General features: G+C 35.3%; 1 protein-coding gene across 6 annotated transcripts in view; it reads left to right on the forward strand.

Moving 5' to 3' along the window:
* The window catches only part of LOC136039799 (RNA binding protein fox-1 homolog 3-like), a 242340-nt gene that overhangs the window by 41084 nt on the left and 173931 nt on the right, over positions 1-27325 (forward strand). For all 6 annotated transcript variants that reach the window (XM_065723687.1, XM_065723688.1, XM_065723691.1 and 3 more), the window contains one exon: positions 19964-20123. The gene's annotated coding sequence lies outside the window, so the exon portion shown is untranslated. The remainder of the gene's footprint in view (positions 1-19963; positions 20124-27325) is intronic.

Genomic DNA, 27325 nt, shown 5'->3' on the forward strand with positions numbered 1-27325 from the left:
ATGTGCTTATTAAGACATAAATTTCTAGCTATCGCCACTTCAGACCAACCATAGGTCCCTTTAAAAGAGGAAGTAGATTATTATTGGTAACTAATGCTCATACCTCAACATTGAGGTCTAGCATTTTTGCTAATAATTTTTAGACGGTTTCACAAAAAATTGGTGTTTTTCATGACAAAAAAAGTTTCGTGTTATATGTGTGGTACTGTCTCTTAGTTCTTAGGAACGTCATTCTGACAGTACATTGTTAAGATCCAAGCAAGTGCATTGACTCCAAATTTCAAAAATATGGAATTTTGTGTATTTTGAAATTATTGGCTTCTGACGGACTCAACTGATTGGAACCCAGTACGAATTTTTAGGGGCGGATCCAAGGGGGGCAGGGATTTATTTTGGCGCACTCATTCCGTTTTTTCTTTTTTTTAATAAACTTGTCAATTTGGTCAATTATTGGCACCCTTGTCACATCCCCCTCCCCAATTTCGCTCTAGAACCGCCATTGGGCATTTTCGCAATTTACCCGAAGCTTAATACATAGAAGCGGTGGTCTTCGATGCTAGTCCACTCTTTTTCTCTTTTGCCAAAAATTTTCTATGGAATGTTGGTTGTCAAGAACACATTTTCTCCGTGACAGTGGGTCCGATATTCCATTATTGTTCTGTCATCAGCTTTCGTTGACATGTACATTGAATTCTACTTCTGCAATAGTGTGATAGCTGTCATAACTGTCTGCAAGAAAACTATAATGCACAAAGAGGAGAGTTACTGTTAAAATTACTGTCTCTAAAACATGAGGTATATATTTGGGTGATCTTAATCCAATAAAAATCTTATATATATATATATATATATATATATATATATATATATATATATATATATTTATTTATAATTTCTTATAATTATAATTTATAATTTCTAACATTAATATATCACTATCAGCTCTGTTGAACCGATCCTTTTGAATGTTTGGCAAAATTATTATTGTTAATGTTTGAAGTAAATTAATAGAATTAATGGAAGAATTAATAGTAGCTATAAGTGACAGAGATCGACCTATGGGAATAAGAATCAACGCTGATAAAACAAAAAGTACGTCAGTAACGGATTCACCTTTACACTTGAGATGCGATAACCTGCACATTGAGCAGGTTCTAGATTTTAAATATCTTGGGAGCACAGTAATAAATACGGATTCTACTGAAAAAGATATATCATATCGCATCGGGCAGGCCTCTGGTACATTCAATAGACTGAAACCGGTACGGAGGTCGAGTTTTTCCTTCCGATTCAAACTTTGGCTATTCATTAGCAACGGAATCCCCGTCCTGTTTTATGCTTCTGAAACTTGGCATCTAAGTAACACACAAGAAAGGTGAATTCTAGCTTTCGAGAATCCATGTCTCCGGAGAATATTAAACATCCATTGGTCACAAAAAATCTCTAATGAGAAGGTGAGACGGATGACCGGACAGCCCATAGTGACAGATGTCATTAGGACACGTCGGTGGAAATATCTGGGGCACGTACTTTTTATGGATGAATCCCGGATCCCAAAAGTGACGTTCCAGAGACACCCCGAAGGAAGAAGGAGAAGAGGCAGGCCGTGCAATACACTCAGGCACACTTATCAGAGGGACCTGTGAAACATAATTGCTTCCCATCAACCGACGTGGGAAAATATTCTTGCTGTGTCGCACATGAGGGATGACTGGCGGCTGCTTGTAGATGCCCTGGGTGCCTCTGGAGGCAACAGCCTCTTAGATGGTCTATATAAATTCAGACTGCCTGTCTCTTACGCTCTACCGTTTTTATGGCACTTGGTATTAACCAAGTGAAATATAGCGATCGCAATTCTGTCGGTGTGTTGGTCTGTCTGTCTGTCCCGGTTTTGCTACTTTAGGCACTTCCAGGTAAGTTAGGACGACGAAATTTGGCAGGCGTATGAGGGACCGGACCAGATTAAATTAGAAATAGTCGTTTTCCCGACTTGACCATCTGGGGAGGGGGAGTTTGGGGTCAGTTAATTCGGAAAAATAGAAAAAATGAAGTATTTTTAACTTAAGAACGGGTGATGAGGTCTTAATGAAATTTGATATTTGGAAGGATATCGTGTCTCAAAGGAATTATTTTAAGTCCTGACCAGATTCGGTGACATTGGGGGGAGTTGGAGGGGGAACCTAAAATCTTGGAAGACACTTAGAGTGGAAGGATCGGGATGAAACTCGGTGGGAAAAATAAGCACAAGTCCTAGATACGTGATTGACATAACCAGAACGGATCCGCTCTCTTTGGGGTAGGGGGGGGGGGAGGTTTAATTCTGAAAATAAGAAAAAATGAGGTATTTTTAACTTAAGAACGGGTGATCGGATCTCAATGAAATTTGATATTTAGAAGGATATCGTGTCTCAAAGCTATTGTTTTAAATCTCGACCAGATCTGGTGACATTGGAGGGAGTTTGGGGGGGGATCCAAAATCTTGGAAAACGCTTAGAGTGGAGGGATCGGGATGAAACTTGGTGGGAAAAATAAGCAGAAGTCCTAGATACGTGATTGATATAAACGGAACGAATCTGCTCTATTTGGGGGAGTTGAGGGGGGAGGGTTAATTCTGAAAAATTAGAAAAAATGACGTATTTTAAACTTACGAAGGAGTGATCGGATCTTCAGCAAACTTCATATTTAGAAGGAACTCGTAACTCAGATCTGTTATTTTAAATCCCAACCGGATCCAGTGTCATTGGGGGGGCAGTTCGGAGGGGGACTGGAAATCTTAGAAAGCAATTAAAGCGGAGAGATCAGGATGAAACTCGGGGGGGGGGGAAGAATAGAAACATGTCCGAGATACGTGACTGACATAACCGAACCGGATCCGCTCTCTCTGGTGGAGTTTGGGAGGAGGCAATAGTTTGGAAAAATTAAAAAAATGAGATATTTGTAACTTACGAACGGTTGATCAGATCTTACTGAAATTTGGTATTTAGAAGGATCTTGTGCTTTATAGCTCTTATTTTAAATTCCGACAAGATCCCCTGACATTGGGAGGGAGTTGGAGGGGGAAACCGGAATTCTTGGAAAACGTGAAAATTGGGGTATCTTTATCTTACGAATAGGTGATCGGATCTTAATGAAACTTGACGTATAGAATGGTCTTATGTCTCATATGCTCCATTTTCGTCTCGAATCGGATCCGGGGATATAGGGAGCGTGAGGGGGGAACAGAAATCTTGGAAACGCTTAGAGTGGAGAGATCGGGATGAAACTTGTTGGGAAGAATAAGCACAAGATCTAGATACATGATTGACATAATTGGAACGGGTCTGTTCTCTTTGGAGGAGCTGGGGGGTGTCGATTTGGAAAAATTAGAAACACTGAGGTATTTTTAACTTAAGAATGGGTGACCAGATCTTAATGAAATTTGATATTTAGAAGGAAATCATATCTCAGAGCTCATATTTCAAATCCCGACAAGATCTGTTGACATTGGGGGGAGTTGGGGGGGATCATAAATCTTGGAAAATGCTTAGAGTGGAGGAATCGGGATGAAACTTAGTGGGTAGAATAAGCAAATGTCATAGGTACGTGATTGACGTAACCGTACTGGATTCACTCTCTTTGGGGGTGTTAGGGGGTGTGGTTCTGTGCTTTGACGAGTTTGGTGCTTCTGGACGTGCTAGGACGATGAAAATTGATAGGCGTGTCAGGGAGCTGCACAAATTGACTTGATAAAGTCGTTTTCCCAGGTTCGACCATTTGGGGGGCTGAAGGAAGAGGAAAATTTAGAAAAAATGAGGTATTTATAACTTACGAGTGGGTGATCGGATCTGACCGAATTTTGATATTTAGAAGGACATCGTGGCTCAGAGCTCTTATTGTAAATCCCGACCGGCATTAAGCCGCCGATTTTCCTTTTAAATCAATCTATTTATTCTTATAACTATTCTAGAGCTCATACCATATGAAATCTTGGCTCTTCCGGCCTCGTCACAAGTGCCATATGAGCTCTTAGCTCTTGTTTTTGGTTGAGATAAACACAACTTTTCTGTGTGACAATTTTTTATTGTTCCATGAACCGCTTATGTTGGCGCCTACACCCAATTCTACTTTAGAAGCAGCGTAAAAGTTGTCACGATTTTTCGAAAGGGGAGGGAAATGTTTGTGAAAGGGGGGTCGATCGCTAATAGTTACGTCACAACTATCATTTACAGATGCTAAGTTTTTAAACTCTGATTGAATAAAAATGAAAAAAAATATTCAAAAGAAATTAAAAAAAGATTTTACCTCCGATTGTAATATAAAAATCAAAAGATTAGGCTACCTGGAAAAATGAAATCTTTAAGAATTAAAATTAAATTGTGGGCTGGTCGTGACACAGAAAGTTGTACGTGAATAGCTGTAAATCACATCGTCACTGTCCTACGCTTTCTTTTTTAGTCTTAAAAATAAAAAAAAAATTCTTGGTAGCAAGCCAATTTTTATTATTTATTTTTGTTCAAAATATGCTTTTTAGGGCATTTGTAGATAAAGACGTTTATTTTTCTTTTTTTTAAGGTACATTCAGTCTTTGGTGTATCTTTTAGAACAAAAAAGTAAATGTTTTTCTATTTCATTTTAATGATTCATGCTTTGTGCTAATAACTCCCATTTAATTTTACTTGACGATATCCATGGGGATGCACAGGAAGGGAATTCTTGATTAGTGTGTGGGAAATTTGAAGGACCTTTCAATGAAAGTTGGGAAATCTAGACTGAAAAATCCGTTTGAGGTTTCAGGTTCCAATCAGCCCATAAAAAGATCAAGTGATTTCAAAAATAATACTGTAATTTCTGGGAAGCTATACACTAATTTATTCAAATCCACCAAGGCTCAAAAGAGCCTTCAATAAAATGAAGCTTAAAATCAATTGTCTGTAATGATTTTTTTTTTTCATATGGACTTAATGTATGTCAAGGACAAATTCACCATCACAAGGCGGTATGTAGCCTGAAATTGTAAAGGATACAGAATAGGTTTTTGATAGTTCTAAACTGACTTTCTAAGAATTTTTGTTTTATAGTATTTTTGCCAAAATTGCAGTTTTGAGGTATTAAATCGTAGAAATCAGTACTTTGTTCTGTTGGAATGTCTGTCATTATTTGTATAGGACACTTTAACTTCATATTTTTATCTGAGTTAGCCCTAGCCTGAGAGATATTCTACTACCCCTGATTTAATAGGATGACCTGTAGAAAAAAAACAAAGACAAAATAAAGCATGCCTGAACATGCTTCTGGGGAAAAATATGCAGCTTCGTAAATAGGACCTTGAAACCTCGGCTCTGGGGTTCTAAAATAGATTGAATTTCGCGGTGCAAGTTTCATCAACATCGTACCATTTTCCAAGGAGTTCCCTTTCAAGAAATTATTTATATTTTCTCATGCTAGTGCTCTTTAATTTCTAGATTTATAACTGATAAACTTTGTTTTTGGAATCAGCTTGAAAATCAGATTCTGTTTATGTATAATTTGTTACCAAGAATTCTTTTGTTAAGATATTTGGTTACTATTGCCAAGAGTTCCTCTTTACTTAAACTTCATTACCATGAATTGTTGCATACCTGTGAAGCAAAGAAGAAAAAACCGATTAGTTTTATTTAAAAAACCGATTAAAGCCCGATTATTTAAAAAACCGAAAAAACCGATTAGTTTTATATATTTGTCGAAAACACCTTTATTGATCAATATCTAGTTCTAATAAGAAATGACTGCGAACAGTTTTATCCACTTTCTAAAAAGTTTCCAAAAATTAGATCCCATTTCTGAGAATATTGCAAGTTTTATTGGTTCCGTTTTAGGCAACGTATTACTTAACTTTTAGTGATTCTCGCTATATATAATCTAAGTTATCCTCTCCTTATAAAATCCCCAAAGAATATCTAGGGAGAGAATATATGCACAGAGCTAAGTCCAGATCATGCCCAGGAGATTCTCTATTTCAATTCACTTTTGCATTATATTTAACAAGGGAAATTTCCCATAGGATTCGAAGACTGTTGGGCAGCCAATATAGTATAGTGTATTTATTGAATATCTGTAGAGCCCAAAATGTATTTTGTCGAATTCCTTATTTGAGACCCAGAGAAATTTCCGGGACTTTTCAGAAACAAATTAATGAAAAAGCTAGTTTTTTAACTGAAAGTAAGGAGCGTCATTAAAACTTAAAACGAACAGGAATTACTCCGTATATGAAAGGGGTTGATCCCTCCTCAACACCCCGCTCTTTACGCTAAAGTTTAACTTTCTCTCAACTCTACATTTTAAACAGTAAAATACTTTAGTGTAAAGAGCGGGGCGTTGAGGAGGGAACAGCCCCTTTCATATACGGTGTAATTCCTGTTCGTTTTAAGTTTTAATGACGCTCCTGACTTTCAGTTAAAAAAACTTGTTTTTGGAATTAATTTCTGAACGTTTTTGTATTGATGCATGTTTTGATGTTGGCTCTCCGCACAAGAATAATTAAAACGAAATTTGCATATTTATTTTTTTTTGGCTAAATGGCTTTCTAATAGTTTTGATTGGACGATTTTGAGAAAAAAAGGAGTTCAGGAGGAAGCCTAGTTGCTCTCCAATTTTTTGGCTGCTTAAAAAGGCACCTTGAACGTAACAGAAATGCACATTAAAATTTTAAAACCTTTTTTAAAGTTTTTAACCACTCGCCCTCGCTTGGACAAAATCGTGGATATGCTCTTATCAGTATACAGAAAGTTGCAGTCTAATAGATATAAATACTATCCAACCTGTCAATTTTAGTCTTAAAAAAAATTATTTATTCTCAGTAGCAGCAAACACATTTTTTTTTTTTTTTTAGTTTGCTCTGCATTCGGTAATTTTTCCCCAAAGTTTTTGGTTTTTTCAAATTTTGTTTTCATTGTTGGGCAAAACCTAAACTTTTGCACTTGGCTTTTATGTAGACTTTATCTCATGTTCTGTTTGTGGACTTGTTCACTTCATGCGCTATCCTTTAGTGTTTACTAGTGTAAATGCTTTAATCAGATATCCTGTGTATTATTCCATTACTATCTTCTATGTAATATCTCATAATTTGCAAACGATGTTTAAACAACGTTGTATTTGAAAGTTACTCATCGAGCATTATTTCTTATTGTCAATTTTGTTATCTGGGAAATATAAAAGGACATCTTTACTTTGAGTTTACTTCGTTAGTCCCTTTTCTTAGTCTCCTCTGCCAAGGACCTTAGAGGGATTCCAATTGAAAGTGTTTGCAGAAAACATGCTACCAAGTGTTTGCATCATATGTGTCTTGGGAAAGTCCACTGATATGTAAACAGTATATTTTGAAGTTAGTAGATCAAAGACAATTATTAACCGTATTGTCTCTACTCCATAACTTTGGAAATGAAATTCCCGTTTAGGAAGTTTCATATCAATCCCGCTCCTCCTCTACAAAAACTCTTGCACCTGTATAATTTCAAAATAACATTTTGAAATTGTTTTTCAAGGGTTAGAAGATTAAAGGCAAATATTGAGCCTCTCTTCTATATTTCGCAAGTTTGAAAACAAGAGAGAGAAATATGAGCAGATCACATTCTCATCATGTATTTTGGTAACTCCTTGACTTTCCCACACTAATTTTAGTTTGTTAGTCCTCTCTGCCAGTAGGGTCTACATGGCTTTTGTCCTCTAAGAGCCTTTGGAAACAATGGGCTTGAATACCAATGGTAATGTTTGACGAAGTTGGGAAAACATTTGCCTTCGAGATAATACTCTACTTGATTTTTCTAAGAGTATGCCGAGATGAATATTTAGCTTCTCTTGAGATTTTTATTTTCATGGCTGAAAGTATTTATAATTCGTACGGTAGGATAACTGATCTTGATTGTGGTTGAAGCCATGTCTAAAAGACTGGGGGAGACGGGGGGGGATTGAATAGAATGTAGAAACGCTAGGAAGAATTGAGTTTCGTTATTACAAAAGAAAGAAGTATAGATAAAACCAATTTTTAACTGCTATTTGCTTGGAAGGGTGTTTTTCGGACCCGTCTTTGAACGAAACACCAGCTTTTATTATCACCCCCCTCAAAATAAAAGTCTGGGTACATGGCTGCATGTGGTTAAGTCAATACTTTCAATCGAGTTTACTCTGCATTACTATGCTAAATTGTTGTTCTTCACTGTAAGAACACGATTCAAACTCACTTGGCTGCCCCTGAGTATAGTATTACTTTTCTGTACTGTAATACTTTATTAACATGCAAATAAAAGAAAGAGCAGACAATTTGAGATTTTTGCTGCAAAGCTTTGAGAGTCTGAAAGTCCCCTGGTTTTATTGAAATGAAACTTGGCCATTGCTTTGCTGGTTTCCATTTTTTTCTCACTTCTGTACCTGCATGTATTTCAGTGTTTGACATTAATTAATTTAGAACAAGAGCTAAGAGCTCATATCGCTAATTAATTTAGAACAAGAGTTAAGAGCTCATATGGCACTTGTGACGAGGCAAGAAGAGCTAAGAACCAAGGATCATATGGTATGAGCTCCAACAAAATTCTATGAATCAATAGATTGATTTAAAAAGGAAAATAAGAGGCTTAATGCCGGTCAGGATTTAAAATAAGAGCTCTGAGTCACGATGTCCTTCTAAATATCAAAATTCATTAAAATCCGATCACCCACTCGTAAGTTATAAATACCTAATTTTTTCTAATTTTTCCTCTCCCTTTAGCCCCCCAGTTGGTCGAATCTGGGAAAACTACTTTATCAAGTCAAATTGTGCAGCTCCCTGACACGCCTTCCAATTTTCATCGTCCTAGCACGTCCAGAAGCACCAAACTCGCCAAATCACTGAACCCCTCCCCCAACTCCCCCTAAGAAAGCGAATCCAGTACGATTCTGTGAATCACGTATCAAGGACATTTACTTATTCTATCCACCAAGCTTCATCCCGGTTCCTCCACTCCAAGTGTTTTCCAAGATTTCCCCCTCCAACTCCCCCAATGTCAAAAGATCTGGTAGGGATTTGAAATAAGAGCTCTGAGACATGAATTCCTTCTAAATATCAAATTTCATTAAGATCCGATCACCTATTCGTAAGATAAAAATACCCCAATTTTCACGTTTTCCAAGGATTCCGGTTTCCCCCTCCAACTCCCCCCAATGTCACAGGATCTGGTCGGAATTTAAAATTAGAGCTTTAAAGCACAAGATCCTTCTAAATATCAAATTTCATTAAGATCTGGTCACTCTTTCATAAGTTACAAATACCTCAATTTTCAAAATTACCCCCCCCCCCCCCAACTCCACCAAAGAGAGCAGATCCGGTTCGGTTGTGTCAGTCATGTATCTTAAACAGGTTTCTATTCTTCCCATTCAGTTTCATCCTGATCTCACCGCTTTAAGTATTTTCTACGATATCCAGTCCCCCCAACTGCCCCCCCCCCCCAATTACACTTGATCCGATTGAGATTTAAAATAAGAGATCTGGGTTACGAGGTCCTTCTAAATATGAAGTTTCATGAAGATCCGATCACTCCTTCATAAGTTAAAAATACGTCATTTTTTCTTATTTTTCAGAACTAACCCCCCCCCCAATAGAGCGGATCCGTTTCCAACTACCCCAAAGAGAGCGGATCCGTTCTGGTTATGTCAATCATGTATCTAGGACTTGTGCTTATTTTTCCCATCAAGTTTCATCCCAATCCCTCCACTCTAAGTGTTTTCCAAGATTTTAGGTTTCCCCCTAAAGACCGACAGACCGACAGAATTTGCGATTGCTATATGTCACTTGGTTAATACCAAGTGCCATAAAAATTAAGTTATCTAATAGAAGTAAAGAGCCAGGTTGAAACTTAAAATAAACAAAATTACTACTTCTTAATTGGAAGATCATTGGCCTATATCTATAAAACTAGCCCATACAAACTGACCCATGACATTTCCCTGTGTTTGTAGAACTGAAAAACTAGCATTTTACTGAGAACAGAGAACCCTTGGGAAGAGTAGGAGATTCTTTAAGGACGTTCGGTAAAATAAATGTTATCCTATGAGTCTCATTGTCGGCTAGCAGTCTCAAGTGACGAAGGGCCCATCTGCAAATTTTCCCACCGCTACAGAGAGCTTCCAAAACAATTTTTGCAAAAGTTCATAGGGGATCATACATGTGTCAACAGTTCAAAAAGCGAACGAGAGGTTATTCTAAAACGACGAAAACTTACTATCTCCGTATTATCTTATTATCTAACGCATTATCAACGAAAACTAATTGTTAAGCAAAACGCTGTCTATTCAATGTACACCCAACATAAAAAATATACATCCTGTGTCGTCAAAGATCTCAATCAAGGCGGGTAACACAACATGAAACTTCCAAAGCTATCTTTGGAATTCAATAACATTCATTCAATAATATTTCGTTCTGAGCTGATTTTTAATGTTTTCCAGGCAGGTATACTAGAATATTTTTCAAAAAAAGGGAAACACGCCCTAAAAGTCATATAATCTTAATGAAAATCACAGCATTAGACTCAGTATATCAGAGAACCCTACGGTAGAAGTTTCAAGAGCTCCTATGTGCAAAAATGCGGAATTTTGTTTTTTTTTTGGCGAGAAGAAAATGCGTGTTTATTTGTTTTTTTTTCCAGGGGTGATCGTATCAAACCGTTGGTCCTAGAACATAGTGAGATGGCTCATTACAACGGAAATTCAAAGTTCTAGTGCCCTTTTTAAGTGACCTAAAATATTGGAGGGCGACTAGGCCCCCTCACCCAACCATTTCCCCAAAAATCGTTCGATAAAAATTTGAGATAGCCATTTTATTCATCATGGTTGAAAGGCCCGATAAATATGCCTTTGGATATAACATGACCCCCACAGCCCCAGGGGAAAGGCCTTCAAGTTATAAGATCAACCCATTGTTTATATGTAGTATTTGTTATTGGAAGTATACATACATTTTTGGGTGGTGGGTGGGGACGAATGTTCTGCTTGGGGTTTTCTACGGGGAAGTTTCCAGGGGGAGAACTCGTCATTGAATTGCCTAAAGGGTATTTTTGTTGGGAGGGGGATTTCTCCGTGGAGGTGGGGCCATGTTTTCTGGCACTACATAAAAAAGATAATATATGTTGACATTTTTTCAACATAAAGTAAGGAGCGACATTAAAACTTAAAACGAACATAAATTTTTGCGTAATGGGGTCATTTTCATGTCAAAATTTTTATCAAAGTTATTCCTTTACATCTGAAAAACCTTGGGCTTGTATGTCCTTCATTGGTGCAACTGAAACGTAGTCCTAGATTAATTCAACGTGTACGTCTGAATAAAGATGAAAAAGAAGAGACTTGCATGCAACAGAATTTGAGCTGAATACCATAGATCTGATTTTAGAAGCTTCACAGGGAAGCTCCATTGCTGAAAGAGTAGATTTGGCAACATTTACGGTAGTTTGGAGCGATTCGTTATCTTTAACTAGCAAGAATATGCAGGGTTGCCACCCCTAGCGATGCATCACTATTTCTAGGATTTTTTTTTTAAATTGCCTAAGCCAAAAAATCACTAATCCGCATTAAATCAAAAGATTGTGGATGAAAATCACTAAATCAGCCAAAAAATTACTAAAATCTAGTGATTTTTTTCTCACCGGGTGATAACCCTGAGAGTATGTAATGAGCATAAGAAAGATGGCAGATATCTGATTAGCGATCAATCAGAAAAGGAAAGGATATTTATAGTAGCTGTAAGAATAGTATTATTAAATAAAGCTAAACTAATAATGGATCCTTATTTAACCCCTCTTTTTCTTAAAAATGATTGGTGAGAAGTGAAACAGAACGTATGCTAACATGAGGATTCTGATACCGGTGCCATAAGCAAAAACATCTGACAGGGTGACTCCATTGCGAAGCAGTGTAGGAATAGCATGAGAATGAAGGACAGAATTGAAAGCTTTGGAAATATCTAATGCAGACACTCCCATAATCTTCTTTGTCAGAGGAGGTCGTACGACGAGATCAAAGAATACGGCGTGTACATTTGAACTCTGATGCCGCTTCGGAACCAAAACTATCTGTCGCCAAAATTACAACGTTTATTGATAAATTGGAGGAGAATTTTTCAAGAGGTTTTCTAATTATCAAACAAGTATTAATTTGCCTGTAAGGACTACACGTTGAAGGTTCATTATTGTTTTTTAATGCAAGTTGCGATACCTTCATAAAGGGCTTTGACTCATATTGCTGAGACACAATTGCCTGGAACAGAAGAGAAGTGCATTAAAAGTAAGCAGTGTTATGCTTCATATGTTCGATCCGTAGACAATCCGGACGAGGGGCTTTACCCGTTTGTAGGAATCGGATTTCTGTAGCTGAAAATAATAATGGAACATTAACGAGGTGCTTACTATGGTAACTATTTGGAAGATAAATATTTAAAAAGAAGACTTTAGAGGTTGCGACTGAGCCGAAAGAATTAATGTAATATGAACATCCCAATCAGAGATGTTGATCTCTTCAGGTTCATGCGAATATGAGCGAGTAAGTTTAGAAACTTGTTTCCAGTAAAATTGAGGATTATTTTGGATAGAAAAAGAGATATTATATACTTTCCAATCTCCATCAGTCTTACAGAATGCACATATCGTAAATCATTAAATGTGCATGTCGTTATCCATTATGTTTTCTAAAAATCTCCCCCTCCAAAAAAACTAGTTTAATATTGCTATTATAAGGTGTTTACTGCATTTTGCTGCCTCAGTTTAAATCGGCATTTTGCTATACGTACAAACGCTAGTGAAGGATAGAAATGAAGTGAACATGGACATCTCGGGTTTCTATTTTTAGTCTCCCTCCTGCTAACTTGCCGTACCCAGGAAATGGTACAAATTATTTTCCTTGATCATTGATGTGCGTATTTATTTTTCTAAAATGAGAAGGGATTCTTTGAACCTTTAAGTTGGATCTTATAAAAAGAGATAAAGTAAAGGATTTCATTCTTGAAAAAATCCCCACTGGTGGAAAAACGACGAGGATCATTTGTTTTTATACAATGGCTTGAAGAATTTGGGGTTAAATAACTTGACTCGAATCTGTACGCTTTTAAAATTGACAAATTAGTTAATTTATTTTTCTCTTGTACTACTAGAAATGTGGAAGGATAAGTTAGAAAAAAGATGATAAAGAAGAAAAGAGTAGTAAATGACAACAGTGACATTTACATATTTCAAAGTTCCAAACCTATTGTAGTGTTAAACTTCCGGCTAAGACCCATAAGACAAATAGTAAATTCTTATAAAGTTAACTCCAATCAGCCCTCTTCCTTTTCGATGGATTTTGAGTGATTATTATTCGCATTAAAGATACTACCAAACTACACAAATTGAATTGACATGTTATTTGTGTTATTTCGGGTAAATAGAAGTATTTTTCACACACGGGGGGAATTCATGCAATCATTTGGTATCAATGAAAAATAGAATAAACGAAAAAACATTTATAATCATTGCACATAACGAATTGCCAGGCAAATACGTGTGGTTCATCCAATTCAATCGCCCTATATGTTTTTGTGTGTGCTGATTTAGCATTTACGTAGAACACTAAATGGAAATCTCGGACAAAACTAAATAATTAATCCATATTAGACGTTAAAAAAATATTGTGAATGGGTGGGGGGCCTACTGTTGCTCAGAACCTTATGCTTTTATTTGTAAACATTGCATATCTTTAATGTTCAATTTCAAAACTACAGAAAGTCGCAATGTAAAATGAGGTGTAGTGTTCAAAACTAGATAATGGAGAGAAGCAGGATGACTAGTTTCAATGCCTATAGCATTGATGGAGACTTTAGGCCTGCTAAAATTCCTTATATTTGGAATATTCTTACCATATTTTTTTTCTGTCTTAAGGTCCTCTTGGCCCCACAAACATTCCTTCAAATTTTAAAGTTTATTTCGAAGCTTGTGCTTTTTAAATTTCCTGCCCAATGATTGCGCTTCCGCGAATTTTTACCAAACAAAATTTAGTATTAACTAAAATTTCTTTTTCTTCTGTCTCAACAAAAGTCTGTTTTCACCGTCCAAACAATTGAAGGGCAGAAAAAAGCCTGAAATTTCTATTATTTTAAGACTTGACCTTGCTTTTTGATTGAAGAAGACAAAGCTTGCTATTGAGGCTCTATTTTTTTGTGAATTAAAGCCAGCATTGTCATGATAAAATTGATTTACAGTTACCACTAATTTTGGTTCATTTTCTCAGATTAAAGATGGTGCTGTCATTGAAAAAAAAAAAAAAAAACTGAAACGAAGGGATATATAAATATCCCTAATAAGAAGCTGAAGTTATAACGTATGTTTTCATCAATCAATGCTGAAGGACTTTTCATTCTTTTGAAGAGATGTACGCATCTATTCACAAATGTACGCATTCCAAATTGCATCGCAATTCTGAATTGCGTTGAAATATTTCAAAAGGGATTTCTTCTCCATTTTACTTATTTACAAAAGATTCTTCTTCGGAAGGGCTAGGAGTGAAACTAAAGTAGAGAAATTGGATCCCTTTTTTGAAATTGGCCCGGCTCTTAATATCATTTCCAGGAATTTTAAGAGATATGAATAAATGTAATTCATTGGAGATATTTTAAATGTGTACATTTTTTATTTTGAGCTAGAACTAAAGGATAGAAAAGATGGTCTTATTCAAGATTGTGTTCAGAGTTGGTAATCAGTCGTACCTTGAGTTTCTCCGATATATATATATATATATATATATATATATATATATATATATATATATATATATATATATATATATATATATATATATATATATATATATATATATACTTGAATTCAAGTTTCATCAAGAATTATGCTGGGTTAGATTTTGAAAACATACGGTCGTTTTCAAAATATTACTCTCCTGTATCACTGCAATACTTGCAATACTAGCTTGTTTTTCGGTTTTCATACGTACCACGGAAATTGACAACCGCAAGGTCTGGGAGGCGCCCACTCTCCCTCCTTCAAAAAACGCTCATTTAGAAGCGATTTAGTACAGGAAAGGTATATACCCCCCTTTCTTGAAGAATACAACGGCAAACTATCGCACGGAAAACTTTTTTTTCCAGAAAGAGCCTTACTATACAAATTGTGCCCACCTCGGATTGTTTCGCAGCCTGTTACTTCCTTGTCTCTCATTCGATGCTATAATTCGAGATAGAAAAACCTTCGTCTCCTTTATTACAGAAAAGATCAAGTTTTGCATGTTTTTTTGACAGTTTTGTAGTTTTCGTTTTTTTTATGATTTTTTGTTTGTCATGTTTTATTTATTGACTCTTAAATTTGAATTGGGGGGTTGTGATAGCAATTTTTCATAATAACAAATATCTTGTCTTGTTCCAGTCATAGCCAAGCCATGACATTTTAGACTTTTTTATCCGAGAGAGCAATAAAGTACTACAAAATTTAGATCTGGACTCATCTGTGGCAGCATTTTGATGTCATCACTGATCGATCATTCCTTCACCAGTGATTTTTGGTTGTGTGCATTATCATGATTAGCTGCTAATGATAACTTATCATTAGTCTCATTTGGATACACAGAAACTTTTGTTGTATCAACTCTCTGTTATTTTAGACTTAACTAGCAGACCCACGGATGCTACTGAAAGTCAAATTCGCTCCGTGTACCGATGGCAGAACGCGAGAAGTCGATGGCAGAACGCGAGAAGTCGATGGCAGAACGCAGCTTGATGAATTGCTGCATATTTACTTTTGATACGAACACTAAACGCACTTCTAGTCAGGACAATATCGATAAACTCCACTTATTAACAGGCAACTGATGTGGTTACCTTGGTCTATATTACCGCTCTGCCACTTCTACCCCTCCTTACCCCCCAGATGCGCACATAGGACCAACCGCATATAGGTGTAACTACAGGTACAAGGTGCAAGAGTACTTACCACCTTTCAATTCCTTTCCATCTCTTTGAAAAAAGGTGCATTATAAGCTTAGTATTTTGCTTATGGGAATCTTTAGATACATGATCTGAATAATAATAGGACTAATTCTGCATGTACTAGAGTCAATATAGCGAACGAATGGTCCAATTATTGATTAATAAAGGCGGATTCTGTACGAAGGCTGTCGCTGACCCTTTTGTGCGATACTGTATTTCTTGTGTCTAATAATGTTAGGTTGTACACTAAGAATTTATTGCTTCGCCTGACATACTAATAATACTAAAAGTCACTTATCTGCTTTTTGGGTTCGGGGAATATGCAAGATATTCTTGTCATCACACACTGTATAATTTTTTTGTTAATATTGTTTTTGTGCTGCCACATATGTTATTAATAATCCATGGTTTAAACATACTGTATTTTACTGCTTTTTGCCCATGTTCACCACCAGACAGAACTCATTCAATTAGATGCTATGAGCATCTATAAGTATGCATGCTTGTAACTTCTAAATATATCTTTTAAAAAAGTTTTATCGTACTTACATGTAGAGTATGTACATGTACATACTATGTATTGTATGTACTTTCTATATACTTGTGCATAGAGAGACAAGATGGTGTCTCAATGAATTAAATTTATTGTAATAAATTGAAAATTAAGAACGTAGGCTGTTTTATTGAATAGTTGGAATATAACAGTATTATTGTATGCATGTTTCTTTAGCACTATAAATCGAGAGGAGAATTTGTAAAATTAGGAGGCTAGAATTTAATTGTTTGAAAGACTGTACCTTATCTTGCACCTGAAGACATGTATTGATTTTGGCCAGGCTATTTTATTTTAAATTTGTTTTGACTACTATATCACTTTGGACCTACCTGATATACCACCACATCTACCAGTCAGTGTGTAAACAACATTGGCAATCATGTGCAAATTTTCCAGGATAGGTGAGGGCTTGGTTGGGACTTCTCATCATTTTCAAAGCAGAAGAAAAGGTTTTTTTTTATTGTTTTGTCATAATACTATAGAACTTTTCTGAATACAACAAAATTTTGCCCATTTTGCACAGTTTCTTATTTATTTGCGGGTGGTAGTTGCCCATTGTTGCCCTCTTACGGGCACATTCGCAATATGTTGCTTATCCGTATATTTCGCGTCGTCTTTAGTGCACGCAAAGCAACCAAATGCACACCTCTTTGCGTTTAACATGGGATTTTTTTTCATGTTCCTTCTTTATGTCGTTTCTGCCTGAGGTGACAAGTTTCTTTAGTAACGGCAATAAAGGAAAAGAAATGCAATTATAAAAGTTCAGTTTGTGTGAAGGAAAGTTTTATTCTTGGATTTTTTCTTTCTGGCTCAAATGAATGTCTGTTTATTTGCCTAATTTATGATCACTCCGGAACGTATTTCTTCTTTAATGGTTATATTTATTGAAAATGTTCTTAGAGTATATATAAACAGAAAAGATAGAATCTCGCAATTTGCGAGTCTAGTGTAACACTATCTTTTTAAAACTGTGTGAAAAAAAGATAATTAATGTTCATGAAGAAATTTGCCTGTTTTATTTATACATATCATAATTTCATTTCATTTCTCATCATTCCTGCCAAGTTACATGAAACGAGGTAAATAACAGCTAACATACTCCAGTTGCTAGCTCTGGTCTTTCTAGATGGATTGGGACTAGGTTAGACAGATGTTTAATAGATAGATGGCGACTGGTTAAGAAAACAACCAAAGTTTTAAATAAATCACAAGACAGATGGACTAGACTAGACTACATTAGAATGATTCCTTAAAAGGAAGCAGTTGGTTGCTCACCCGGAAAGCGTTCCAGGGTGCTTGATGCAATGAATTTTCCTTATTTGTCGGATTCAAAATTTTCTAAAGCTGCCACCATAAAATTCCTCTTGGAATCTCAGGAGGAAATAATGTTTTCTATGTTAGATGTGTATATATTTGGTGGTTGTAACCAAAAAGTCGGAGGATCTCGTCTTTTAAGTACCAAAGAAAAGTTTCTTCACTGCTGAACTAACTCACTTTTTCAGACTTCATGTACTTTCAAATGTTAAATTATTTTGATGTATTAATATAGCTGTATTCAGTAGCTCTATTCAGCTTATATACGAATCATTTAATGATTCTGCTACTACTACTGCTAATAACTCAACCAGCACCAAGCCGCCTGAGGCCAACACAGCTACGCACGCTCCTCCTCCAACCTAATCTATTCAAGGCCTCCCTCTTTACACCCTCCCAGGAAGTTCCCATTTCCTTTTTAATCTTTATTTATGACATCCTCCCAATCCAGACGAGAACGACCTGCTTTCCGTGTAGCCACAGATGGTTGGCCGAAATAATGTATTAATCATAATGTATTAATTTAGAAATATTTGTTCAGAAAGTTCCACATAACTCAAAAGTTTCTACCCGGTAGTCGAGTTCTGATAAAATTTTACCTGTTTCCAATACTTTTTCTAAATTTAGCTTATCCGGTAGTATCTGGCAGATCCTGTAATGTTAGAAAGAATCGTCGGGCATTAAACGTGCCTTGAAGCTACTTGTGATGAGAAAAAAAAATGAGATGTTGTGAGAAAAACATGAGAAGTAAAATCGCTGTTTATTAGCGGAAAAAGTCATATACCATACGTCATCTATAATAATGATAATAATAATTTATTTTTAACCCACTAAAATAAAAAAACAAGCGGAGTAAATAAAATATAATGAAAGAAAAATAACACAACTATACGAGAGATGAAACGTATACAAACAATCATAACTCAACTAACGAAAGAACCTCTAAAATGTAACACAATTATAAAACGAAAACAGATGAAAACTAACGGATAAATAAACGAACTAAGGGGCGGAAGGGGCCCAGAGAAAAAATATAATCCTTTTCCAATTTTGAGCCTAACTTCCAAAAAGAAGTAATAATGTCAGAAGCCCCAAAATACTGAATTATTTTCTTGTTCCTATAAGACTGGGGTAAATAAAGCAGACACTTACAATAGCGGAAATATAATATACCGTAATATAGGACGGAAATATAACGTTGCCATATACCACACGCCAAATATCAAGAGGAAAAGTTTGCTTTTAGACTTGAAATGCCGAAACCCATTTCAAATCTTTCTGTTGAGCTATAACTGAAAAACTTAAAACGAGTAAACATTGCTTCGTAGTTTATTGAACATATATCTGCAATGCTGGTTCAAATTAATCGACTTGTGGTATTTCCTCACATTTATTGAATTTGGTAAAACTAGTGCTTTATTGAAAACATAACTTGCTTCAGTTTTTTAAGATCCTCACGCTACTTCAAGAATTTTCTGCTCTTAATTATTTTTATTTTTTGCAGGGCTTCGTGTGTTTTATTTTGTTATTGTTTTTTATATAAAAAAATTTAAATAAACTGAAGGCGTTTTTTGACATCCCAGTCCCCTTAGATTTCGTGAGTACTTCTTTAAGTATTGTCTTTGAACATCTTTTCTTGTATTTTCATTGAAGAGTTTGAAAAATAAAACGCAATTGCCTCCTCCCCGATTTAAAAGATATATATACACATTTCTGTATACATATATACACATATATCTATATATACATCTATATATATCTATATACACATATATATATACATATATACACATTCCCCACCCCCACATTTCTGCGATTTGAACCCTGATAGTTATGACTGTTGTATATTTCAAAGGTTTGCGTCCATTTTGATTGATATTAAAGCTTGTTTTGCTCTGCAAATATGTTCCAGTTGTAAGCTTGCAACTTAACAAACTGTTAAGGAAGAAGACGAAGTTCTAGTTCTGACGCTGTGGGACAGGAAAGTTTCAATAGGGAAGTTTGAAAATGCTTCTTCCAGGAATTTATACGGCTTTCCTTATAATTTTTAATTTGGCTCATTGACGGATGGTTTTTGTATTATATTAATATATTATTTATTATATTATTATTATGTAATTTTTGTCTAACCACTCCTTTTTTTTCAGGAATTAGTCAAATTCAAATATCCCAAGGAATCCCGAAGTAACTTTTAGAGAACTTACTCGAAGTCAAGCATCCCCAAAGAATCTCGAAATTAAATACTCAGTAAATGTCCAGTGATTAGATTAGTCTACTCTTCAACATTTAAAGTGTGAATATTGAAAGGTAAGTACATTTTAATTATATTTTTATTGAACATTCCAGGTGTATATAAAGTAGTGGGGTTAGTAGGTCCCTACTGATCCCATCCGCTTCAGAGAACCCAGTATACTAGCGGGTTATCGTTAAATATGAATATGTTCCTATTAGATACGACGGAGAAGACCACCCTGATTCTCTGTCATATGATCTATGGTTAACATTTTCTTGATTTTACTGTAACTCTGGCTAAATTGAAATATAGAGAAGAAACAACTGAGCGTTGGAAATTGTTAAAGATTGTGACATCCGGGTGAAGTATGCTATGCTAGGAAAGAGAGAAAAGCATAGGAAAGATATTTCGAACACATATACAGTGTTCATCATCAGCAGTAAAACTGTGTTTTTACTGTTAATATGTGTTAATATGTCTTCGAAATATCCAGTTAAATAATTTTATATCTATTCACTGTCAATAAAAAGGTTTCATCCCTATTTTGAACTGTTTTACTTTCGTCATGGAAAGGCAGTGTGGTCTTCGAAGTTATCTATTTTCTTTGTTTTTGATATGGCTCATGGTTGTTGTCCATGCTATTTTAGGGATTTTTTCAAAGGGTATTGACGGCGTAATTCTACCTTTATTTTGATCGACGAAATCCCGCTTTTCTTTCCGGAATCGCTCTTTGAGTTTTTAGAATGTGGTACTTTATTCGCAAATTGCTCAAACATCTCCAAAACAAAACACAAAATGAAAAACAGTCCTACTGAAAATTCTACCGAATCCTGAGAGCCATCTACCGATTTTCTACCGAAAATCGCCGAGGTTTTCCAGATTTTTTGGAAAGAAAAGTGTCTGAGTGTTTTTGTGTGTTTTTTGAAAAGAAACACTGTTTGCGAGCCACTTAGTAATGGTGGTATACATGTTAAGTACACTTCAACCACTTTTGTAAGAAGGAATGTTTGGCACCTCGTCGTTAAGCTTTATTCCCAAAATGTATTAATTATATAGGCTACCAAATTTTGGAGCAAGAGAAGTGCTATATAGATGCTTTCCTTTTACAAGTCAAATATAGTAACGTTTTTTTCCAGCGATTTGGCACGCTGGTTACTGTGGTTATACTTAGTTCCTTTAGAAGTAACTAACTGAGCATACTGTATTAATTGATTGCTCACAGGAATGTGCAAGATTTACTTTTCGGTTTATCCGGATTCTCCATGCCCCAATAACTCAATTGTTCAAAAATGTATGCAGTTAATGTGTTTCGATTTGGAGTAGCTGATGTCATGAATGGGATAACATTTCGTTTTATGACCAAACTTTTGATAATTCGTAGGTGGCGTTTTTTATAAAGCCTGCATTCATATTTTGTTCGATATTTCCACCATTTTGTTCGATTATTCGATATTTTGCACACTACAGTCGATATTTGCACACTACATTTTGTTCGATATTTGCACACTACAGTCGCGGTCAACTTCTCTGGAATCAGAGGATCTGAGATCATATTGCAATGTAACGTTTTTTAATTCCTTATGTTTTTTTTGCGTCTTTCACGTTTTTATGGTACTTGGTATCTACCAAGTGACATATAGCGATCGCAAATTCTGTCGGCCTGTCCTTCTGTCCCGGTTTCGCTACTTTAGGCAAAACCGGGACAGGGAGAAACCTAAAATCTTGGGGAAACCGGGGGGGGGGCGAACCTAAAATCTTGGAAAACACTTAGAGTGGAGGGATCGGGATGAAACTTGGTCTGAAAAATAAGTAGAAGTCCTAGATACGTGACTGATATACTCGGAACGGATATACTCCATTTGGGGGAGTTAGGGGGGAGGGTTAATTCTGAAAAATTAGAAAAAATGACGTAGTTTTAACTTACGAAAGAGTGATCGAATCTTCATGAAACTTCATATATAGAAGGACCTCGTAACTCAGATCGAAGGGAGTTGGAGGGGGAAGCCGGAATTATTAGAAAACGTGAAAATTGAGGTATCTTACGAATAGGTGATCGGATCTTAATGAAACTTGATATATAGAAGGATCTCATGTCTCAGATGCTCCATTTTCGACTCGAATTGAATCCGGGGACATGGGGAGGTCGGAGGGGGGAAACGGAAATCTTGGAAAACGCTTAGAGTGCAGAGATCGAAATGAAACTTGATGGGAAGAATAAGCACAAGTGGAGCGGATCCGTTCTCTTAGGAGGAGCTGGGTGTGTGTGTGTGTTAATTTGGAAAAATTAGAAAAATTGAGGTATTTTTAACTTAAGAACGGGTGACCCGATCTTAATGAAATTTGATATTTAGAAGGAACTCATGTCTTAGAGCTTTTATTTCAAATCCCGACCAGATCTGTTGACATTGACATTGGGGGGAGTTGGAGGGGGAAATCGGAAATCTTGGAAAATGCTTAGAGTGGAGGAATCGCGACGAAGCTTGGTGGGTAGAATAAGCAAATATCGTAGATACGTAATTGACGTAACCGTACTGGATTCGCTGTCTTTGGGGGAGTTAGGGGGTGGGGACCTCTTGACTCAGAACTTTTATTTTAAATCCCGACTGGCATTAATCCTCTGATTTTCCTTTTAAATCAATCTATTGATTCTTAGAAATTTGTTAGAGCTCATACCATATGAGCCCTTGGCTCTTGGCTCTTCTGGCCTCATCACAAGTGCCATATGAGCTCTTAGCTCTTGTTAGTCAGTTCTTACTTCCACTTTCTTAACGTTTTTTACTTAACGTTTGTTACTACCACTGATTTGTTTTTTCATTCATAATTCCAAAATCAAACTTTTTGCAAATATATGCTAAATTGATCCGTGCAAAATTATATCTCTATGCTAACTATGCTACAAAACCTTAGAAAAACAAAAACGTAAAAAATATTAGCTGACCTGTTCGGGGTTTTCAGTCAAAATTGTTTTGATATCCTGTCTTGTTTTCGTTCACACTCTTCTCGTTGACTAGTTCATTGTCGTATCGACTTTATGGCAGTGTTTGCCTATCCTTGTATTTGCTTATACTTATTTACTTATACATGACAATGTTTGCTTATAAATCTCCTTTGAGCGAAACCTACCGGATAAATGCACTTGTGAAAGCTGTTGAAACAAAAGTAGGCGAAGAAAAATTCCGTAGGCCATAAAACAAAATTTGTATGCGAAAAAATTTGTATGCGAAAAAAACAAAAGTAGGTGAAAAAAAATTCGTAGGTGAAAAAAGCAAAAGCAGGCGAAAAAAAATTCTTCTCTCATTTAAACGTCGTGAAGTTTGGGGGACGAGGAGGTATATTTAGGCTGTAACGGAATTCGGACAAACTTAGTATAGGATGCAGAGATTTTAGTGGTTGGGCTATCGTGTGTGCCAATAACTTCTGCATTGGAGTATGACCTAGAAGAACCGCTTTTACTTTAAAGTACACAAATATGTGATTAAATTGCACAAGTTAGGTACATTAACTGACCACTAACATTATTAAATTATTTTCCCTAATTAAACGAATAAATAGTTAGTCCACAGTGTGACTTACTATCATCAAAAGTGCCGTTTATAAATTGGCATTATTTAATATTGGCCTAAAAATGGATTTTTCCTAATTTTGACCTCCCTTCCCTCGGGAATGGACCTCTCTGGAACCGAGAATTTCTTACTATTGCTGTGGTAAGATTACTCTGCTGATTTCGCTTCCTGGAAATGTTTAGTCTCTTTCTTAGAAGTTAAAGAATGATTCTGTGGTTCCCCAATTATTTCCTTCTTTGTGGACTTCAGTATGTCCTAAAAGGTATTATAAGTGTCTATTTGACAATACTAAGGGGAAGGGAGGCTAAAAAATCATTGTATTTTCTCCTCAAATTAGTTGAATAATTACTATGACAGTATATTGATATGCTGTATATTGTTGCTAAGCCTAATTTGCTACTAATATCTTATTCTCATTTCTCTTGTAAGATATTGAGGATTCTTTTATCCTATTCCCTCGCCTAAGTACCATTGCTATGGTTATGTGTGTTTTGAGAGGGACGGTATCGTTGGCAATATAGAGATCTGTCATTATTCGGAGTAGATATACAGTCATTATTCCGGAGTAAATATGTTATTGCTGACATATATTTATCTGGATGGAAAATCTCTAAGAGAACTTTATCTTTACATCCTTTTAATTTTTGTCTTTGTTTTTTCACTGTAGTAAGAAAATGCCATGAAACCTACTCCTTCAAATAGAAAAGGTCTTTTTGAAAGTAGCAATATCCGTGACTTATTATAATCCAGAAAGTAATCCTAGCCTAACTTTTGTGTAATTTGAAGAATAGGGTACTTCCGTGAATACGGCCCGCTTCTTTTCCTCTTTTTCGGGTCACCTAGGGTAAGCAATTGCTCTCCAAAAAACACTGTTTAATATCTTACAGAAATATCAATTAATATTTTGTTGATATATATTTTATATCTGTTTGTAATATATTATAAACCGAAATACTTGTTTGCAAAAAATTTACACAAATACCATATTACAGATGTGCCAGATGAATGACACAGTTTAAATCTTTAATCTTTAAAATCCTGTGAAACATTCATTTACTTAGCTAACTGCGTTCTTTTAAATGTCAAAGAAAGTTTATCCAAAAACTATTTTTCTATCAAGTAATGATATATGAGACTTGTCTGTATATATATATATACATATATATATATATATATATATATATATATATATATATATATATATATATATATATATATATATATATATATATATATATATATATATATATATATATATATATATATATATATATGGATTAATGACGCTTCTTGACCGCTAAGGTCCTTGCGTTGGCCCTTCTATATGTTGCTACAGCTGAGTAGGCTTTGGGTCTAACCTCTACAGGCGTTGGGTTTAGACTTTCACATTCCATGCAGACAAACAGGGTCCAAGCCAATTTTAAGGCCTAGTGGAAGTCCAAGTATTTTACTCCCTAGTCAATTCTTTTTCTGATGCGGCAACTCGGTCAAAGACAAAGTTATCAGTTTTCTTCGTCGCTTCAACTAAACAAACATGAGAAGATTGAACTTAAGGGGTTTCTCACTCAAAATTACGATTAGGCGCAGGTTATCCTCCGCAATTCTTCTTGTAATTATTTATGTAATCTAATTCTTTTATATATATTTATTAACCGCTAGTTTGGTCTCTGCACGCTACTTATTCTCTAGACTCTGTTTAAATCGGTTACAACTAACTAATACTTCACTAAATCGCTCCTGAAAAATTTGAGTGGTTAGTCCCTTGGTCTAATTTATGCATTCTCACGCGCTCCGATGACAGCTGCATCTAGTCTTTTGAGGTGAATTTTTGACTTCGGAACACTAATATGGAAATTATTTGAAGGGACTGCAGCCAGCAAGTATACATTATAGAAATAAGTTGCTGATTGTTGAATAGAATTTTTCTTGCTCTACTTTTTGATACCCCACAACAACAGTGTCAAGTGTAGCAATTTAGAATGCAAACCCTAAACAGGTTTTATAATTATTTTGGGATTATAAAAAAATAATTGTCGGCTTTAAGATTTGATTAGATTTTATTAGACTAGGTATTCACCACATTTGTTTTATATTGTTAAAATAAAAACCGCCGAGATAATTAATTCAGGAACGTCAGGTAAACTCCAAATGTTGAACATGGGAGGTATAGGAAGATTCCTTGAGAGCCCATCCTGCCTTAAATGAAATTGTTGTTTTTGCTAGTCTAGTAGCTGTGTATAGCTGTATTCACTTTCCTAATTACAAAGTTACACTGTGGATAACTAGAAATACTCTATCATTTCCTGTGTAGCAGGACACTAAAACCTCTATTTTCGCGAATTTGATTTCAACAAAAAGACAATTATATTTGATTATATATTGTGTCTATCAAATCATATTTATTTTTCAAGGATGAAGCATATTCAATAAAACTAACACTAGTAATAAATTGTTAATCAGTTGTAATTAGTTGTCACATTAAAATATTTAAAAATTTTTTTTTTATTCCAATAACCTAAAGCTCGACAATAATAACTTACTTGAATAGATACAAAATAAAATGAGAAAATCTTTGCAAACTGTCATCTACCATTTATCTGGCATGAATGATAATAAATTTTTGACTAACACATTTTTGGCTTCGGACTCTTGGAATGAGGTCTGGGGAAACGTGATATTTGGATGAAAGAAAATGTCGTTTGTTCAAAATAACCTTTATTATATATACATAAAATAATTTTGTCGATACATGGTGAATAGTGTTGAAGGTGCAATGCCATCTAGGTTGGTAAACTATTTTTGTCGAATCTTTTACGATGCCGTATTCTTTTTAAGCCTCTATAAATCTTTTGGCGCGGCTCTGTCGAATGTTCAATTTCCATGATGACAACGTTACGAATTAAGAATTCCTAAAATCGTATCTAGTATAAACCTTTACTGTAGGTTTTTTGAACATTCTTAATGTTATGTTTTCCCCCTGTGATGTCCATCCAAAGCCAGTTCTTTTGTGAATATAACTCCACTAAGTTTGGAAAATGTCTGTGAGTCTGATCCACCTGTCTTTCCCAGTCGGAATAAATTTAGCAAGAAATCGTTTTCTAAGCTACATTCCTAATGTTCTTGGAATGAATATTCTCTTTTAGGTTGCGATAAAACCTTAAGATGGAAAATCGAAGAAAGGTTATGGTGCATATAAACCATGTAACCAGTGTAAGAAAAGACTAGGGAGCAAATTGAATATTTTAGACCGTATGATAGAATAAAATTTATGATAACAGAGCAAACAGAAATAGACATATTAAATGCATTGGACTTGATAATGGAGCTTATTTAATATTTTTATGAAATTTTGGGGGATCAGTCTTTAACAGCTGATTGCTGACGGTTGAAACTTCAATATCAGAATATACATGGCATACAAACCAAAATTTAAAGATCCTTAGAAAACTCAACAAAGCTTACTTAAAGTGATGATATTTTGGCTCTTTTCATGTCATTTTTTCATCATTTATCGTTTACCTTATAATGTTTTTGAATTTTTTTCATCAAAAAGACAAGTTTTGGCATATTTTATTTTCTAAGCTTCATTGGTTATTTTTTTATCATAAAACTTCCCTACTGACATGCAGTAACACCTTGTTATGGAAAATCCACAGTATGTAATCGATTTTCATTGAAGTTTGGTGGAATGTTTTATTAAAATGAAAGTTACA

Source organism: Artemia franciscana, chromosome 20 (genome assembly GCF_032884065.1).
Source record: "Artemia franciscana chromosome 20, ASM3288406v1, whole genome shotgun sequence".
Lineage (NCBI taxonomy): Eukaryota > Metazoa > Arthropoda > Branchiopoda > Anostraca > Artemiidae > Artemia > Artemia franciscana.